Source organism: Theropithecus gelada, chromosome 16 (assembly GCF_003255815.1).
Source record: "Theropithecus gelada isolate Dixy chromosome 16, Tgel_1.0, whole genome shotgun sequence".
Taxonomy (NCBI): domain Eukaryota; kingdom Metazoa; phylum Chordata; class Mammalia; order Primates; family Cercopithecidae; genus Theropithecus; species Theropithecus gelada.
In genome coordinates this window covers 76215511-76230983 of record NC_037684.1, presented here as the reverse complement: position 1 = coordinate 76230983, position 15473 = coordinate 76215511, and the positions used below count along the sequence as shown (strand labels likewise).

At 41.6% G+C, this 15473-nt stretch overlaps 1 pseudogene; it reads left to right on the top strand.

Moving 5' to 3' along the window:
• The first annotated feature begins 14486 nt into the window (after nt 1-14486).
• LOC112610406 lies at nt 14487-15473 on the top strand (annotated as a pseudogene).

The following is a 15473-nucleotide window of genomic DNA, read 5'->3' as shown; positions in this document are numbered from 1 at the left end:
GATTAAACATTTTGGAAACTTTCCTGGAACTGATAAAATAGCTTTGATATGATCTTTTTCTTGAGGTCATAAAATAATTTACTTTGAAATGTCTCAACCTAACAACTTTTGTGCTTTTGTTGTTTTGTGCAGAGGTGGGAAGGCTCCTTTGCATTTTTGGTATAACTTCCGTGTTAATGATTTTGTTGTTTGCTTCGCACAATCACTTAGTGATCTGTTTTCCAGCTTCGAGTTAACATGTATCATTTTGTGAATTAAAAAAATGTCTCGTATGTCTCTTTGTATGTCTCTTTTCGTTTGTCATATTTGGAATTGCCTTCATTGTTTTCAGCATTAGTTTAAAGTAGGAATTTATTAAATATTCCAAAAAGACCAAAGTTTTACTTCCTCTCCTAGGCATTCATTTTTCCATGTGTTATTCACTGATTTCTCCATGTTCATTAATATTGGGAATAATTTATGGAAATTGATTATTGCTGCATTACACACTTACGGAGCAACATTCTTTGCCTTCAGTATTTTAATGTATTTTTCTATTAAATATACTTTACTTATACCGTATTTAGGTTTATTTTCCTGATTCTTGACCCATTAATTATTAATTGGAATGCTGATAATTTTCCCTAAGCTTCAATTGTTCATAATTTATTCACTTATTTATGACACATGAGCGTACAACTACTTTATTAGGAAGATTTAATGATATATTGTGTAGATATTTTATACTATGTGCTTGGACACAAACACTCTTAAATAATTGTTGTATTTTTTCTACCTGCTTTTGACATAATGAAAGTGCCGTTTTAATTTTTTTTTTTTTTTTTGAGACTGAGTCTGGCTCTGTCGCCCAGGCTGGAGTGCAGTGGCCGGATCTCAGCTCACTGCAAGCTCCGCCTCCCGGGTTTACGCCATTCTCCTGCCTCAGCCTCCGGAGTAGCTGGGACCACAGGCGCCCGCCACCTCGCCCGGCTAGTTTTTTGTATTTTTTAGTAGAGACGGGGTTTCACCGTGTTAGCCAGGATGGTCTCGATCTCCTGACCTCGTGATCCGCCCGTCTCAGCCTCCCAAAGTGCTGGGATTACAGGCTTGAGCCACCGCGCCCGGCTCGTTTTAATTTTTTAACTTTTTTATTTAGTTGTAAAAGACTTTAGGATGTATTGGTCCCAGATGCTTTTGTTATCTGTTTTTTAGCCACATTGTTTATTCCGTTGTCATTATATAATATTTACATGCTGTATTAGTCTGCTCAGGCTGTTATAACAAAATACTACAAACTGGGTGCTTTCAACAGCACACATTTATTTTTACAGCCCTGGAGGCTGGAAAGTCTATGACCAAGACAATGGCTGATTTGGTTCTTGAACAGGCTTTCTGGCCTCTTCTTATAAAAGCATTAATTCCATCATCAGGACCCCACTCTCATGACCTCATGTAAACCTAATTACCTTCAAAGGCTCTATTTCCAAATCCCGTCACGCTGAGAGTTAGATCTTCGGCATATAAATTCTTGGGGAAACAAATATTCATGCCACAGCACACACTGCTGACCCTTTCTTTCCATTTCCATAGTTGTTTAATTTTATTATTTATAATATTTTGGAGGAATACCCTAATTATATTTTGGGTACTTATTAATTTTTTAATATAAAATGCATTTATTAAGCAGTCAAACTGCTAATAAAGTCATATAGTAGTTGCTTCCTGTACTATATATATCATGATATTTCAGAAAGATTTTGCATAATATATGTAATGTTATCATTCAAACATCTTTAATAAGTAGGTCAGAAAGAGAAGAATGTTTTCAATGTTCAAACAAACTAAGGATGCATTCTAGGTCCAAATCGCCAAATACATGAACTTAGTTTGTAGTCAGGCATTCAACTGTTTAATTACAGTCCACCCAGAACACACATTTTATTCTCAGTTCTCATTTAGGCAGGGCATTGATAACGCATATTTGTCTAACGGCAAGTCTGAGCATTAGCTTTTGATAGCATCTTAACCCAATTTGACATTTCTGTGTGCTTCAGTGTCCAGACAAGCATTCTCCAACACGTTTTCTTCTGCTGGAAATGTTCTGTATCTATGCTACGAAATATGCTAACCACTACCCACATGTGGCTTTTGAGAACTTGAAAAGTAGCTAGTGTGACTAACCGAATTTTTATATTATTGTAATTAATTTCAATTTAAATGTAGTAGCCATGTGTGGCTATTGGACAACGTGCCTCTGGGTCATTACCACTGGTATCTACATAGATGAGACAATTCACAGAAGCCTCACACTTTACCCCATTCTTCTTAAGGTCAAAGCATGGGGCCTGCTACTTCACCTGTCTACACTTTTGAGTTATCACTCATTTTTTACCCTAACATAAGTCAAGGTAGATAGTATGCCAAAAATTATAGAAAACTAGTGACAGGCCAGGCCAGATGGCTGTAATCCCAGCACTGTAGGAGGCTGAGGCAGGTGGATAATGAGGTCAGGAGTTCGAGACCCGCCTGACCAACATGATGAAACCCCGTTTCTACTAAAAATACACAACTTAGCTGGGCATGATGGTGTCCACCTGTAATTACAGCTACTGTGGAGGCTGAGGCAGGAGAATCCCTTGAACCTGGGAGGCGGAGGTTGCAGTGAGCTAAGATCACACCACTGCACTCCAGCCTGGATGACAGAGTGAGACTCTGTCTCAAAAATAAAAAAGTAAAGAAAAATGAAAACTAGTGACAAAATCAGTAACTTAGCAGTTTTCCTTGAACTCTTCGATGTGATCCAATAAATAATCTTGTGGGGTTTTGTTTTGTTTTGTTTTGTTTTTTCTTTTCTTTTTTTTTTTTTTTTTTGACTGAGTCTGGCTCTGTTACCCAGGCTGGAGTGCAATGGTGTGATCTGGGCTCACTGCAACCTCTGCCTCCCAGGTTCAATTGATTCTCCTGCCTCAGCCTCCCGAGTAGCTGGGATTACATAATCTTGTGTTTTTAGTTTGATCTCTGTGTGTTGATTTTATTATCTTTAAAATGATAACACTACGAAGACCTACTTCATATTATTTTATTTTTTTGAGACAGGGTCCCACTCTGGCACCCAGGCTGGAGAGCATTGGTGCTAACAGGGCTCACCGCAGCCTCAACCTTTCAGGTTCCAGTGATACTCCCACCGCAGCCTCCCAAGTAGCTGGGACTACAGGTGGGTGCCACCAAGTCCGGCTAATTTTTATTTTGTTTTAGAGAGACAGGGTTTCACCATGGTGTCCAGGCTGATCTCCAATTCCTGAGCTCAAGAGATCTGCCCACCTTGGCCTCCAAAAGGGCCGGGATTACAAATGTGAGCCACCATCCCCCACCCGCTATAATTTTAAATTAGGCAACTGAAATAATGCATTCATCATACCATATCATGTTTTATAAAGCATAAAGTCAGGATAACAAGTTGGTTAAGAGCATGAACTCAGAGGTGAAATCATTCTGGAAAAAGTTACTTTTGATAAGAAGAACAACACATGGAATAGAAGATAAAATTTGAATTGTTTGCAATGTTTTCATTTTTACAAAAACGTTTATGTTTGCATTTAATGTGAAGGGGAAATTTCAAAAGAACTATTTTAAATAATACAAAATATTTATATCATCACTTTTTTTTTTTTTGAGACACAATCTCGCTCTGTCACCCAGTTGGAGTGCAGTGGTACGATCTCAGCTCACTGCAACCTCCACCTCCTGGGTTCAAGCAATTCTGCTGCCTCAGCCTCCCGAGTAGCTGGGATTACAGGCGCCCACCACCATACCTACCTACTTTTTGTATTTTTAGTAGAGACAGGGTTTTGCCACGTTGGCCAGGCTGGTCTCAAACTCGTGACCTCAGGTGATCTGCCCACCTTGGCCTCCCAAAGTGCTGGGTTTACAGGTATGAGCCACCATGCCCGGCCTATCATTACCTTTTTGATTATTAAAGGGTTACATTAAAATGATAGGATTTAAAATATCATTTAAATTATTCAAATTGTTATTCAAAATTTGAGAAGGAAATACTGGGCTACAAAATAGGCATTATTCTGTAAGTTCTGTGTCCTGCTCTGAGCATAAGTGGTCTGACATTAGGAAAGTCAATAATTACCGTATAGTACTTTCTCTTTAAATACTGCAAATAAATAACGTAATTAAATGTATCATTTAATCGTTACATGTGGTAAATCAGTCACACACACACACACACACACACACACACATAGTGAATTTACCAGATGCATCCCATCAGTCTGACAAAACACCCAGGATTAATAAAACATGTGTGGAGACCTATTCTTCAAAGTAAAATTCAAGTGGATATGGATATATTATCTTTTCCTTTGAAACTAAAATTAAGGTAATATTCTACCTTTTAAAGGGATAATCATGCTAAGTGTTAACTATGAGAGTATTTCTATCATTCACTCTTGTTGCCCAGGATGGAGTGCAATGGCACCATGGTGGCTCACCATAACCTCCACCTCCCTGGTTCAAGCGATTCTCCTGCCTCAGCCTCCCGAGTAGCTGGGATTACAGGCGTGTGCCACCAGGCCCGGCCAATTTTGTATTTTTAGTAGAGACGAGGTTTCTCCATGTTGGTCAGTCTGGTCTCAAACTCCTGACCTCAGGTGATCCAGCTGCCTCGGCCTCCCAAAGTGATAGGATTATAGGCGTGAGCCACTGTACCTGGCCTATCTTCATTTTTAAAATAAAATTTTATGCTATCTTTTAGTTTATGTCCCTATAGAATAATCTTGATCCATATACTTTTGTTATTACAGGCAGAACAGGATAAACTTCCTCCCTCTGGAATAAATGCCATGACCACTGCTCTTTGAGCATTATTTTTTAAAATTATTTTTTAAATAGAAATGTATCTAATCTACAGTAACCAAATTCCTTTTCAACATAACCACATTTCTTTTAAGTGAAAAATTCAATATTACCTTCTGTTATCAAGAATTCTCCGAATACAAAATATTTATTTTTTTAACTTTAGAAGAAATTGAAAATATCTAGATGTACTAATCTAAAAATACAAGCCCTGGGTTTATATGTTGTTAACGTGTCTTCCAAATTTTAAGGAACAGGTATTTAAATGCCATACACTTTGTTTTCAAATTTAGAAAATGTTTCAACCTTTTGACTGGGCATGGTGGCTCATCCCTATAATCTCAGCACTTTGGAAGGCCAAGATGGGAGGATCACCTGAGCTCAGGTGTTCTAGACCAGCCTGGGCAACATGGTGAAACCCCATTTCTACAAAAAATTACAAAAATTATCCAGGCATGGTGGTACCACCTGTATTCCCAGCTACTTGAGTGACTGACAGGCAAGGTTTGCTGGAGCCAGAAAAGTTGAGGCTGCAGAAATTAAAGTGTCGAGGTTAACCGATGGTAAATATTTAATTTTTCTCTTAAGAGAAATATTGGTTACATTGAAAAGAAAGTTGCTTAATGTAAGATAGATAAATTTCTGTTAAAAAAATTTTTAAGTGAGCCTTGTTAGCACCACTGCACTTCAGCTTGAGTGATAGAGCAAAACCTGTCAAAAGAAAGAGGACGGAAGGGAGGGAGGGAGGGAAAGAGAAAGAAAAAGAGAGGGAAGGAAGGAAGCGAGGGAAGGAGAGAGGGAGGGAAAAAGGGAAAGAAGGAAACCAAACAAAGAAAATGTTTCAAGCTTTACAGTAACAAAGCCACTCTGTAATGAATAAACTACAGAACCAAAACAAAATCAGATTCTACTGACCAGTCTAACCAACAATATGATAAACCTCTGATTCGAATATCAAAAACCAATTTCAATAATAAATATATGGTATGAAAACCCCACAAAGGTCAAGTAGGAGGTATTATACTAAAATGAAATTATGAGTTGAGAATAGGAAATCTACAAATCTAATCAAACAAATTGAAGATTTATAAGGAAATTGTACTGCCAATGTATAACTTGGCAAGCTATTCAGTGGAACACAAAGATATTATTAATGAAGTTGCATATATATTTTTAAATGTTTTTGTTGAAAAGGATTTTTTATGCTGGGCGCGGTGGCTCATGCTTATAATCTCAGCACTTTGGGAGGCCGAGGCAAGTAGATCACCTGAGGCCAGGAGCTGGAGACCAGCCTGGCCAACATAAGGAAATGCTGTCTCTACTAAAAATGCAAAAATCAGCCCGGAGTAGTGGCACGTGCCTGTAATACCAGCTACTGGGAAGGCTGAGGCAAGAGAATCACTGGAACCCAGGAGGTAGAGATTGCAGTAAGCCGAGATGGTGCCACTCTATTCCAGCCTGGGCGACAGAGCGAGCCTCCATCTTGGAAAAAAAAAAAAAAAAAGTGAATTTTTAAAACTGAGGACGTTAATAGCTTGAAAAAGTATTCAGGGATAAAGAGAGAAAAAATAAATTCAGATTGTTGCCTACATATATAAATATATTTTAAAAGATAAGCTTTTTTTTTTTATTCCTTGAATAAAAGGAGCAGATATTTAAATTCCGTGCCTTTCATTTTAAAATTTAGGAAATGTTTACAACTTCCCACACTGAAATTTATACTAACACAACTAATATAATCTATTGATAATAAAATAAAATAAAATAAAACAAAAAACGGAATTATCTTGACCAATCTATTTTCTTGATTTTTAAAAGTCTAAATGTATACTCAAAGAAAGAAAACCATTAATAATTGATTCTCTTATTCGAAAATATTTACTGATCATTTACCTTCCACTAAGTGATCTCCAGCTCATGGAGATACATCAGTGGAAAAATATATAAAGTTGCCCAGCTTCGTTAAGCTTAAATTCTAATCAGGGAGAAAAGTAGTAATTGGTCAGTGGGTTTTTTTTTTTTTTAGACGGAGTCTCTTCTGTCTCCCAGGCTAGAGTGCAGTGGTGCCATCTCGGCCCACTGCAAGCTCCGCCTCCTGGGTTCACACCATTCTCCTGGCTCAGCCTCCCGAGTAGCTGGGAGTAGAGGCGCCCACCACCACGACCGGCTAATTTTTTTTTTTTTTTTTGTATTTTCAGTAGAGATGGGGTTTCACCGTGTTAGCCAGGATGGTCTTGATCTCCTCACCTAGTGATCCCCGCACCTGGGCCCTCCAAAGTGCTGGGATTACAGGCGTGAGCCACCGCGCCCAACCTGCGCAGTGACTTTAAAACAGGAGTATGATACGTCTTGGAATTCTAAAAATTCCATACTGTGGTTGCTGTGTGGAGACTGGATTGAAAAAAAGGGCAATGATAAAAGCTTAAATTCATATAGAATATGGCTAGCCTATAATTTTGAGGGTCCCTGAAATAAGAATATATAATAGTTCTCAGGCTGGGTGCAGTGATTCGTGTCTGTATTCCCAGCACTTTGGGAGGCCAAGGCAGGTGCATTTCTTGAGGTCAGGAGTTCAAGACCAGCCTGGCCAACATGGTGAAACCCCATCTCTACTAAAATACAAAAATTAACTGGGCATGGTGGCTGGTGCCTATAGTCCCAGCTACTCGGAAGACTAAGGCAGGAGAATGGTGTGAACCCGGGAGGTGGAGCTTGCAGTGAGTGGAGATGGCGCCACTGCACTCCAGCCTGTGCAACAGAGCAAGACTTCTATCTCAAAAAAAGAAAAAAAAAAAACTTGTATTATTGGCTTTTCTATAAATAGCATTTGGACTTATAATTCAGACACCATAGAATAATGTACCAAAATATTTTGCTTCCTTTCCCTTCTCTTACCAGATAATTCTCAGTTTCCTTTTCTTTTCAACTCCTTTTTTATACTTGTTTTTTTAAAAAAAACTCTGCACATTTCCAATCTTAGTATTGCAGAAACAAAATATGTGGTCAAACCACATATACAGGAAGAGTTGAATTATATCCAAGCACTTTTTATATAAACAATTCCCCATCACTTTGTTTTGTGATTATTTTATATAATCGAATGTCTTCCAGATGTACATCCCAAAGCAGTGGTTGTCAAGCTCTGCTGTGTTGTCTAATTGCATCAGAATTATCCACAATTTTAATGATAAATACAGATAAATCGGCACAACTCCCGATTTATGAAATCAAAATTTCTGCCGGGCATGGTGGCTCACGCCTGTAATCCCAGCACTTTGGAGGCCGAAGCGGGCAGATCACGAGGTCAGGAGATCGAGACCATCCTGGCTAACCCAGTGAAATGCCGTCTTTACTAAAAAATAAAAAAAAATTAAAAATTAGCTGGGTGTGGTGGCAGGCGCCTGTAGTCCCAGCTCCTGGGGAGGCTGAGGCAGGAGAACGGCATGAACCCAGGAGGCAGAGCTTGCAGTGAGCCGAGATCGTCCCACTGCACTCCAGCCTGGGCAACAGAGCGAGACTTTGTCTCAAAAAAAAAAAAAAATTTTCCAGAACCCAGGAATATGCATTGAAAAAAGTCTCCCTCAGGTGATTCTGATGTGGTATGTGGTCTGAGTTTAGAATTCAAGGAAAATTACCTTCCTTGCCCTCCACTTGACCCGTATATCCACATGTCCTCTTCCCCTTTCCCATTCTGCTCTCTCTCTTTCTGCACCTTCGTCCATCCTCTCTTCCCTCCACTTCTCCTCATCCAGATCCAAAGCCCTTTCTCACCAATTCTCCTAAGACTCCAAATGGTCAGTTGCCTCTAAAGTTCCCTCTGTTCCATGAGCAAGTTATGTGGGCATATGTAGAATTTAAGCCTGGGCCTAGCTGAATCAAAGGCTGAAATTAAAGATTTCCCTAAACCCAGAGGGGACCAGCAAATACTTATAGAAGGTTATAGATTTCCTATGAGTGCAGATGGCTCAGGGTGACTGGATGCTATAGACTAAATCTTATTGTCCCCCTCAAATTAGTGTGTTAAGATCGAATTCCCTATGTGATGGTCTTTGGAGGTGGGGCCTTGGGAGTCGATTACAACATGAAGCAGAGACCCCATCAATGGGATTAGGCTCAGGCCTGTAATCTCAGCAACTTTGGGATCCGAGGCAAACGGATCACCTGAGATCAGGAGTTTGAGACCAGCTTGGCCACATGGTGAAACCCAGTCTCTACTAAAAATGCAAAAATTAGCCAGGGATGGTGGCAGGTGCCTGTAATCCCAGCTACTCAGAAGGCTAAGGCAGGAAAATCGCTTGAACCCGGGAGGCAGATGTTGCAATGAGCAGAGATTGCACCCCTGCATTCCAGCCTGGGTATCAGAGTGAAACTCTTATCTCAAAAAAAGAAAAAAAACTATGAAAGCAGGGGATAAATTGTACATACATGCAAACATCAGTGTCATGACACCTATTTATCAGGATTTGAGAAATTAATTAATTTGGCTGATTTTGAGCCACAGTCATTGGATAACTTGATTCCATTTAAAACAAGGGAGGATTATTTTGGGTTCAACCTATTCTGCTTTTCTAACTCTTCCTTTCCCACATTCTATTCAAAATGAATTTGACATTGCAAAACTGGCTTGTATCATAATGGCTACTATGCTTTAAAATAGGGTAGGTGCTTTGGGATCTTTGGAGTTTTAATGTACAAACCATTCATAATTCATCCGCAAAGCTGAGTGTGGATTGTTTTGTTCTACATCCCCTGATCTGAAAACTGACCAGAAAAGCTATCACTGAGATAAAGCAGGCACCCCACTTAGGGGCCTCCTTCCTCCCACTCTCCAACAAGCCTGGAAATAAAGGAAAATCTTGAGTTCCTTCAAGGGAGATTCCAGGCACCTAGCTCACCCTGAAAAGTAATGAGCAACTTGATAAACAAGAATGTAATAGTAGCTTAAAACAATAGCCAAGGTAGTTAGAGTTGTGAGATGTTTGGTTCCCTATAGAAACTAATGGTAACATCTTAACACAAGTCCCTGAGTTGTTTTTCAGAAACCTGAAGCCCCACCAAATGGATCCCTTGGCATGCAGACGTCAGATAAGGGGGAAAGAGAGAACTGAATTCTGAACTCTGTTCTTTCTTCTTCCTTTTTTTTTTTTTTGAGACAGAGTTTTGCTCTGTGGCCCAGGTTGGAGTACAGACGGTGGTGTGATCACAGCTCACTGCAGCCTTGACCTCCTGGGCTGTGGCAATCATGCCATCTCAGCCTCCCAAGTAGCTGGGACTATATGCATGTGCCACCAAGCCTGGCTAATTTGTTCCTTTTTTTTTTTTTTTTTTCTTTAGACAGAGTTTTGCTCTTGTTGCCCAGAGACAGTGGCTGGAGCCGTGGCAGAGGAACATAAATAGTAAAGATTTTATGAACATTTATCAGTTCCCAGATAATACTTTCCTAATTTCTTATACTTGTCTTTATTTTAATCTCTTAATCCTGTTATCTTGGTAAGCTGAGGATGTAGGTCACCTCAGGTCCACTGTGATGGTGGTGTTAACTGTACAAATTGATTATAAAATGTGTGTTTCAGCAATATGAAATCAGTGCACCTTGAGAAAGAACAGAATAACAGCGATTTTAGGGAACAAGGGAAGACAACCATAAGGTCTGACTGCCTGCGGGGTCAGGCAAAAAGAGTCATAGTTTTCGGCTTGCAGAGAGCCTATAAATGGATGTGCAAGTAGGACAGATATTGCTAAATTATTTTCCTAGCAAGGAACATTAATATTAAGACCCTAGGAAAAGAAATGCATTCCTGCGGGGAGGTCTACAAATGGCCGCTCTGGGAGTGTCTGTCCTATGCAGTTGAGATAAGGACTGAGAAACTCCCTGGTCTCCTGCAGTACCCTCCGGCTTACTAAGATTGGGAAACCCCAGCCCTGGTAAATTTGAGGTCAGACCAGTTGTCTGCTCTCAAATCCTGTTTTCTGTTAAGATGCTTATCAAGACAATATGTGCACTGCTGAACGTAGACCCTTATCAGGAGTTCTGATTTTGCCCCGGTTCTGTTTCCTCAGAAGCATGTGATCTTTGTTCTCCTTTGCCTTTTGAAGCATGTGATCTTTGTGACCTACTCCCTGTTTTACACACCCTCCCCTTTTGAAATCCTTAATAAAACCTGCTGGTTTTGAGTGTCAGGTGGGCATCACCATCCTACTGGTATGTGATGTCACCCCTGGCAGCCCAGCTGTAAAATTCCTCTCTTAGTACTCTTTCTCTTTATTTCTCAGACCGGCTTACACTTATGGAAAATAGAAAGAACCTACATTGAAATATTGGGGACAGGTTCCCCCATATCTGGGTGCAGTGGCTCATGCCTATAATCTTAGCACTTTGGGAGGCCGAGGCAGGTGGATCACCTGAGGTCAGGAGTTCAAGACCAGCCTGGCCAACATGGTGAAACTCCGTGTCTACTAAAAATACACACACACACACACACAAAAATTAACTGGGTCATGGTGGGTGCCTGTAATCCCAGCTACTCTGAAAGACTGAGGCTGGAGAATTGCTTGAACCCAAGAGGCGGAGGCTGCAGTGAACCAAAATTGCACCATTGCCCTCCAGCCTGGGCAACAAGAGCAAATCTTGTCTCAAAAAAAAAAAATAATTAATTAATTAATTAAAAATAAAAATAAAAGCTCCAGAACATTGAAATTATGCAATGTCACTTGGTTTTGAAGAATAACTGTTGTATGTTGAATCTGCATATAGCATACATTTTTCTACTTGCATTACAAAGTTCCTGTTGAAATAAGAAAAACTTTGGCCAGGCGCGGTGGCTCACGCCTGTAATCCCAGCACTTTGGGAGGCCCAGGCGGGTGGATCACGACGTCAGGAGATCGAGACCATCCTGGCTAACACGGTGAAACGTTGTCTCTACTAAAAATACAAAAAAAAAAAAATTAGCCTAGTGTGGTGGCAGGCGCCTATAGTCCCAGCTACTCGGGAGGTAGAGGCAGGAGAATGGCATGAACCTGGGAGGCAGAGCTTGCAGTGAGCCAAGATCGCGCCACCACACTCCAGCCTGGGCGATAGAGTGAGACTCTGTCTCCAAAAAAAAAAAAAAAGAAAAGCTTTGAGGTTTAAAATAAGTCTGTTTGTGGATTATACCAATTATAGATATTTAAAACATAAATAATGATAGAGGAAAAAGGGATAGACAGTGGGGTGGGGTGGAATTTGAGGTATTTGTAACAGTTTTCCCCTGTCTAAATCATCTATTGTTTGAAGTTAGTTTCTTTAACCTTTGTGATAGCACTAATGCTATATGGCTTATTTTTATCATTTTTCTTGAATTTCCTTTGAGTCCCCTTCTCCTATTACCAAAATTGCTTACTGGCCTGGCATAGTGGCTCATGCCTATAATCCCAGCACTTTGAGAGGCCAAGGTGAGAGGATTGCTTGAGGCCAGGAGTTCGAGACCAGCCTAAGCAACAGAGCGAGACCCCCATCTCTACAAAAAGTTTTTGAAAAATTAGCTGGGTGTGGAGGCACATGCCTGTAGTCCCACCTACTCAGGAGGCTGAGGCTGCAGTGAGCTATGATCATGCCACCACACTCCAGCATCGGCAACAGAGCAAGATCCTGTCCCCCTGGTGGAGGGGTGGGTGGAAACCACTCACCATTTTACCATTTCAACATTTGCTTCTTGTAGGAACACTTAATAGGTTAACCAGAATACAAGGAGAGAGAATTCTCTTTCATCACAGACAGAACGCAACGATTCAATGCTATCAAATCCCTTACGTTGGAGGCAATTTTAGGAAAGAAAAAGAAAGAGTATTTCCCCCATGACATGGATCAGAGGCCCTATATTGCAAATGCAGGAAGCATTGGCTATGCTGAAAGAAGCTCCTTGTCATATTCATAATTTCCCAGTGAGAGACAAGGTAGAAACTGTTCTCACCTGAATGCATATGTCATCCTCAGTGCTACCTGTGAGACCACCAGGACCTTCCACAAAAAATGCTTCCACACTGACTCCCTCTCTTGGCCATCAGGCATAATGTAAGAAATTTAGCATTTTTCTAACAATTCAGGGAAGCTGAAATCAAAGCAGACATTCAACTTCAAAAATGATATATTAATCTGGGCTCAAATATGGAAATTATTATTATTAGTATTATTATTATTTTGAGTTGGAATCGCGCTCTGTCACTCAGGCTGGAGTACAATGGCATGATCTTGGCTCACTGCAACCTCTGCCTCTCAGGTTCAAGCAATTTTCCTGCCTCAGCCTCCGGAGTAGCTGGGATTACAGGCACCTGCCACCACGCCTGGCTAATTTTTGTATTTTTAATAGAAAGGGGATTTCACCATGTTGGTCAGGCTGGTCTCGAACTCCTGACCTTGAGGTCCACCCACGTCAGCCTCCCAAAATGCTGGGATTACAGGCAGGAGTCACCGTGCCCAGCCAGAAATTATGTAATGATAAAACTAGATTTAAGTGTGTGGGAAGAAGAGAAAGAACTGTTCATTTTCTTTCAGCAAATGAATACATTTAAGGCTGTGACTTGGGTCCTGCCTTGCCTGTGGATTGAGGTGAGATGTGTCCAGTGCTCCCCGCTACTCTTGCAAACAGGACCTAAATATTCTGCAGACATTTTTTTCCGGCTACAGGTGATTTTCCATAAAAACATACTTTACTATTTAGGCATTACATTCCTAATGCCTTTATTATGTTTTTTCTTCACAAATAATTACATTGAAATATAAATAAGTTTTCACCTTCTTTCCAGGTGTGCATTCGGACAGTCCCAGCTATTCAGGAGGCTGAGGTGGGAGGATCTCTTGAGCCTGGGAGTTCAAGGCTGTAGTGAGCCATGATTGCATCACTGCACTCCAACCTGGGCAATAGAGTGAGACCCTGCCTCAAAAAAATAGTTAATTCTTTTCTTTTTGTTCATATATAAATTGTACATTTTTAAATATTTAAATATCATTTAGAGCAAATCCCCCTGTGGCATGTTTATGATTCCTGCTTTGGTACTTGAGACTCAGCCAGGTCTGTTTTGTCCTAAACGACCGCTGGGATTTTTATTGTTTTTTCAGCCATTTGTACATTGATTCTCCTGGTCACTTCTTTTACCCCTGTGTATAATAGCACAAACCTGGAAATGTTAGAGAAGACACATGAATGGGCATTTAAAATATGTTGAGAAGCACAGTAACTATTAAAACTAGCACAGCTTTCAAACAGATGATGATTAATAAAATTGTGACTTCTTATTTTTCAAACAGGAAATGCTGTGAATTTTAGTGCACTAAAAACCAANTCAGGCCTTCTGTGGACATCAGGCCTGAGGAGGACATCCGGCCCCCGGTGAACATCAGGCACAGGTGTCCAAGCAGGCCCTGGGTGGACATAATGGTGTCTACGTAAGGAGGTGTCCTGGGGGGAGGGTGAGCAGTCAGCAGCCCAGTGGAGTCCTAAGAAGGTCGTATGGAAGGAAGGGGCTGAGGGGACGGAACCTTAAGTGACCTCACTTTCTTAATGACAGACCCGAACAGAACTTAGAACTCTGGTAACCAGGTGCCCATATCCTAGAGTCAGCACCGTAACCAGCTCACTTGGTAGAATACACTCAAGAGAACAATATGTTCTCGTGTTGCTTCCCCACTTCAAGAGGCTGCTGCTTCAGGAATGGAGGGAGTGAGAGCCTTTTCCGACGATGCCGAAGAAGGCTCATCCCTCACCCCAGACGCCTGTGGCCCTTTGTAAGAAGGCACGACCAGGTACTACAGGGCAGCGCAGGGCAGGCCCTAGCAGGCCAGGCCACACCAGAGATCCCACTGGGGCTGCATCTGCACATTGTCCTTGTTCAGGAGGAGATTCGGGAGCCCATGGAGGCACAGGCACATGGTGAGGTGGCCTGCAGTCTGGAAGACTTTGTGGGGGCAGTGTTTAGGGGCTGGAACTCCTTTAAATTCAGTGAGGTTGTTTCTGTGTTTGGAAATTCCAGTGGAAAGTGACTGCGGCCGGGGACGCTTTCTCCTTTTTCAGCTCCTGGTCCACATAACAGAAATACCAGCACTTCCAGCACCAGCTGTTGAGCCAGAGCCAGCATGGGAAGAGCCCCCTCCAGAGACAGTGCTGGAGCTGGAGGGAGCTCCAGCCAAGGACCAGTCCAACGAGGAGCTGCCTGAAATTATGGCACCTACTGTAGCCACTGGCCTTAGCCCTGCAACTGAAAACGTGGCTGTAGAGAGAAGTCGGAGGGACGGGGTGACCAGCACGGTCCCAGCCAGCAGCTCCCATGCTGCCCCTAGTCCTGGGCAGGTGGCAAACATGGAAGCAAAGACCAGGGTTTTGAGCCTGGGCTCCTCTACGTTGCTGGAGAGAGGCTTGTGTCATTCACTAGAGCTGCAGTCCTGCTGCTGCAGGGCCTGTTTATTCTACTGCTGCTGGTGGGGTCTATCTGTGTGCAGGAGGTGCTTGAGGGCATTAAAAGAAGGGTGGTTAGAAGAGTTCCAATAGCTCCTCCTGCACCCAGAGGTGGCCTCCTCCTCCAGGCATGGATGTCTGTCTGCAACTGGGCATCCAGGCTGTTTGCCCCTGATGGGCTGCCCAGGACGGGCTCCTAA